The 5,342-nt window shown below is 37.7% G+C and overlaps 1 long non-coding RNA gene across 2 annotated transcripts in view; it reads right to left on the bottom strand.

Moving 5' to 3' along the window:
* Positions 1-2,646: 2,646 nt before the first annotated feature.
* The window catches only part of LOC103398923 (uncharacterized), a 19,075-nt gene continuing 16,379 nt past the window's right edge, over positions 2,647-5,342 (bottom strand). Inside the window, exons 3-4 of one of the 2 annotated variants that reach the window (XR_003049094.1) lie at positions 4,133-4,243; positions 2,647-3,414 (exon numbers count right to left, since the gene is read on the bottom strand). This is a non-coding gene — a long non-coding RNA (uncharacterized LOC103398923). Of the gene's footprint in view, positions 3,415-4,132; positions 4,244-4,538; positions 4,755-5,342 lie in introns of those variants that run through there. The other variant, XR_003049093.1, reaches the window with a different exon arrangement.

Below are 5,342 nucleotides of genomic sequence, written 5' to 3'. Positions count from 1 at the left end.
GGGAAACAATGCCGTAGCGTACCTTTACACGTACACTACGTAACTTACATAAACTTAGAATTAACTTAACTTACGTATTTTGACGAACACGTGAAGTGAACAAGTGAAGCGACGTGGGCTGCTCCAAGTGTTGGGCCACCATCAGCTCAAATCTTTACTCGTATCTCGAGACGCTCGTATCTCGAGGTTCCACTGTAGTTCCTAAAGCTCGACTCCAATTCTCTCTGGTTAACCTTTAGGAATGGACATTGCATGGCTTCGGAGGTTGTGCTAATTATCAACCGTCGTTAACCACATGCTCTGGTTTCATAATGGAGCAGCAATAGTCACATAAAATATTGTGAGATATTTGTGGTTTCGTGCAAAACTGTTGCGGATGGATCACTGTCACAAAAGAACCAGTAAAAATGTGACTGACAGCTGTAAAAAATAAATAATACTGATCTTTGGCTGAAAGGGACTGAATCAAATCCAGTTCAGTCTGGGACAGGCAGTACGTGCTGTCCCTCTGCTAATGGCTGTAAGTGGCTCTGCAGGACGGCGTCCAGGTCTTTAAAGTTTATACAGTACTGCAAAATAAAGTACTGTTGTGTCAGGAACTGATTTGGAAACTCTAAAGACTCCAAAGACAAGTCGGACAGCAGACGCTGAGTGATTTAGTGAAAGAAACTCAGTGTCTGAAGTGAGCACGCTTGAAATGTCAACGTTAAAGAATTCACTCAGGAGGAACGTACGTCTGGTTCATGAAGTAAACGTTTGCCGAGGTCCAAGTAAAATATATCATATATATCATTTATATATTTGACCCAAGCACATCTGGTCACATTTACTGTAATGTGTGGAACTTGATAAAACAACAGTTAAAAGTCAGTTCATATAGAGCTGAGTGTTCTCAAGGAGAACATTTAACTACGTACAAATGTTGAGTCTTTATCGCAACCTGACATCTAGTCATTTTACTTCTATAGTTTACTTGTACTATTAACTTCATCAACAAACTATTATAATACACACATAAAAAAAACTGTATATACTTTTGCACCAAGCTAATAGTTTGTATACAACAAAACCAAAGAACCCACAACTAATATCTGGTACATATGAACCTTCTGGCCCACATGGTCTGCACACCTATGTGTGGTATAAATCTGGACCACTTGAGATTAAATCCATCTTGGAAATGAAAAAGGAAAACACATTTATGTCCAAGTGGGAAACATTTACTATTTTGGTCGCAACCCTCAGGTGGGTCACAAGGTTGTTTTTTTTGGGGGGGTCATCTCGCACCATGTTTCCCAGGAGTTTACGAATAATGTCTATTGACTTGGTTCGCGAAGGTTTGTGACTTTTAAAATATGGGTCCCCAGAAAAAAAAAAAAAAAAAAACCCCACTGTGCTACTGAATCAAGTGTTTACGTACGGGATTCGAGATACAAACACCTTGAGTTACGAGCTGGGTCCTGTAACGGACTACGCTCGTATCTCAAGGTTCCACTGTATCTTGCAATATTTTATCTGACTATTGCTGCTCCACTATAAAAGCATAGCACGTGTCGCCCCTGTTTAATGACGGTTGATAATTAGCACAAACTCCGAGTCTCCCAGTCTTAAGATGGAACGGATTATGCTCGTATCTCGAAATTCCACTGTATAAGTTGCAAAGGTCCAACTGTTTTTTCAATAATTTATGACATCATTTCACATCCACAACAACAGCGGTGCAATTTGTGAGCAATCATTCTGCAGTGATACAGGTCAGTGGGATTCGCTTTAGCTGCCAATCATCTGCAGGAGCCCACAGAGGGGGATGGAATTACAAAGGTGTATAGCCATTTCCACTGTATCTCATTTCATCAACTATTTCCACATTGCTCCCCGTGCACACATCTAAGGGCTATTTCACAACCCTTGCAGTGCATGAGTAATTGTGTAACAGACCAGTCCAATAATTTATCAAGATCTATATATTCCCTCCAACAGGCAGGCCCCGGCCCAGGCAACCAATAAATGTGCTACTTATTAGAGACAAATAGCATATTCCACCTGGACACATCCAAAGAAGTGAAGAGTAAAGATTTTGCTTGGGTCAGGAGTTGGCTTTTTTTTAAGGAGGCAAACTATTCAGGAACTCATTCCTGAACAGTCAGGGGACGGAGTCCGCTAACTGTGGGAAATGCAACAGTTGAAAAATGTGAGAAGGAATTAATTGCAGTTCAGGGAATAATTAAAAACACTGCTTGGGAAGCAGTTTTCAGTGGATTTTTTTCCACTAAGGTCAGAGAGGAGAAGACAATCAAATGGGTCGTTACATGAACGGAGTTATGTGTAAGTGGTCAACTCATCAACAGAGCAGTATGGGAATCACAAACACTCCCGAAGTCACACCTGTGTCGTGCTGCCATCTTGTGGTAACATGGTGAAAATACACATTCGTATAAATAGAAAAAGTAACAAAACATTTTGGAATTGGACGTAAATAGTGTAATATTTAAATCTTGAAAAAATTGTAACCGTTTTGAGGTGGTGTTACAAATTTAAAGACGCCAACTGTCGATTCAAACCATTAAAAAAAAACAACAACAAGGAAACAGCAGGAAATATGGAACTTTCACTTTTGTAGATTTCCCCCAAATGAAAGATCATTGCTGCATCTAAAAAAATAATATTTATTCGTTTAAAATGGCAAAGCTGCACATGTGCAATTTTAAAACAGGGAAACAAGTTACCCACCAATATAACCTTACCATAAGATTATTAACAGAAACAGTTTGTCATGAACCACGAACACGAAAGATATAAAACCTCCATAAGAAACATCTCAAATCTATTTTACAACATATACAGTGCAAACACAAAGAAAAGGAATAATAACACATCTGTTTGATATCTTATTATATCCTATACTAACGTATCTGGAAAACTATTGCTTCATTAGTAATTACTAATGACATCATTTCCTGAGCACCAGAGTTGAGAGCAGATCTCATGTATTTGCTAAAGCAGTTTTCACAGTGCTTTATTGAAAAATAATTTTTGGAAAAATAGTTTTTTATGACAATTTTTAACCTCCCATGTTGTAAAAATATATTTTGTCCTATGTTTTGTAGCAAACATAGGTCCCAAAAGTCATTATTCACTTACGTGAGGTCTCCGTCAAGAAAATACAGTTTTGTATTCATTCAGCTTCAGTGCACAACAGCTAAACAAACAGTTAATGTACAGTTTACAGAAGCAAAGACAGTAGAAACACCTCCCCTGAAATGGAGAAAGTCCTTGGTCAGAGTTCAGAGCACAGCAGGAAGAGCAGGACCTTTTCTCAGCAGGTCACAGCACCTCATCAACATGTGCATTGCTCTGCCTCTCTCCTTCAGCCTCCCTTTGAAGCTGCTGGTACTTTCTTTTGAAAAATTCAAACTGAAAAGTAAAAAAATAAAAAAAAAATCACAAAAATCACAAAAGCAACCTCTAAGAGCCATTTCGTAAGATCATTAAGATTATGCCTTTTAAAAATATTTTTATATAATAAATACAATTTTATTTTATCATATATTTGTGAGTGTATATATAATATAACTGTAAATGATTTGCATAGAAGAAGCAAAACACATATGTCGAAATTCTGACTCAGGCCTAAATCTGTTACATATTTTTTAATGAGCTGAGGAAATGATTTGTCACTTCCACTTTTTGAAAAACAAACTGAAGACATGGCTTCATATTCATATTAGCTCTGGCATGTCAGTGCTTTTTCTCAAGACTAGAACAAAAACATGCAACAGCAATATTTAACCTTATTCTATTTTATACTGTGCTAACATTTAGTTAACCCACAAGTAACTTAGGGTCCAGGTATTTTATCAGCTTCATCATGTTTACCCACTTAGCCAGTGCGGCTCAGTGAAGAGCTACATTATTATTGCTCTAGTGTGGGCCAGATGTGGAAAATCTGTGGGCTGAAAGTGTCCCACGAGGCGGAAGTTTGAGACCTCTGCAGGATTGGGTATATAAACATGTGTTATATAACTTGAAGTAAATGACTTATAGTAAGATTATAAATATTAATATAAATATATTTTAAATGTGTCCACTGAGGTGAAGCCAATGTGTCCACTGAAGTGAAGCCAAGTATTACCTTCCACAGAAGAGCCACAGCTAACAGCGCTAGTCCACCAATAACGTTGCCCACGATCACTCCGACTGGAACATCACCCTTGGCTCCTGGTTTACTGATGGTCAGCTCCACCTGGACAAAGAGCAGAGAAAAATGAAAACAATTTATATTTTAAAAGATCAAAAACTTGGATTTTAGTTTTTTGGGTGTTAAACATTGCTCTGGCAGCTTTTAACAAGTTAAAGCTGCTGAACACTGAACACTGTCAGTCCTTGACTAATTCAACAACAATAATACACAGTAAATGCAGTAAGTGTGTTTTTACAAGAAGCTCTTTGAGGCCGATAACAACAAGATCAGCATTAGAAGTTTCGATCTCAACATTCGAGGTCAGCTCCAGGCTCTGATAGCTGACCTGTTACAGGAAGTAAATACAAAATAAGTGATCAAATCAGTATAACATATATACTGTATATAGATCAAGAGGACAGTAATCATAGAATTAAAAATCAGGAGAAAATCTCCTTACTGAAATAAAGGTGCCACTCCAGATCCGTGTTTTCACCGTAACAAAGTAGTCACTCTTATCTTTAAAATCCTTCAGGAGGCATTTTACATACACGCATTTTGCCGTCTTGCAATCCTGTCAGGAAAAACAAAAACTGAGCAATTATTTATTATTCGTTAGATTATTAAAACCATTTGAATAACTTTACCAAAACATATTTCTCTTAATTAGTCTGAAATATACTATTGATTTAATGGAAATAATTTGCCTGTAAGACAGTTACAGGAAGAACAATTAAATGATCTTCCACTAGGTGGTAGCAGACAGCCATAAAACTGAAAAAAGTGACTATTTGCTATTGAAGATCTTGTGTCTTTCTTCAATTCCTGGGAGCATATGAAAGATTCTTGCTATTGTTGGAAGAATTTAATTTATTATCATTGCTTCATGCTGTACTGTCGCTTTAAGAAACTGTTTGCTTCTCATATTATAATCTAGTGTGCTCAAGACTGATGGAGAAATTACCAGACACAGCCACACTCCATTCACACCCACCTTCTTGCTCCATACCCATTCATATACTCACACACGATCACATGATATGCAATCTGATACTTTTGTAAACTAAATAAAAGAGCAGAGGAAGGGTGCAGCGACTCGGAGTTGATGAGGAAGCTGCCAGTAGAGCAAGCAGCACTCCCCCCTTGCAAGTAAAAGATCCAG

This window comes from Cynoglossus semilaevis, unplaced genomic scaffold, assembly GCF_000523025.1.
Source record: "Cynoglossus semilaevis isolate Cse_v1.0 unplaced genomic scaffold, Cse_v1.0 scaffold2216, whole genome shotgun sequence".
Classification (NCBI taxonomy): Eukaryota; Metazoa; Chordata; class Actinopteri; order Pleuronectiformes; family Cynoglossidae; genus Cynoglossus; species Cynoglossus semilaevis.
This window is presented reverse-complemented; position numbering and strand designations above follow the sequence as displayed.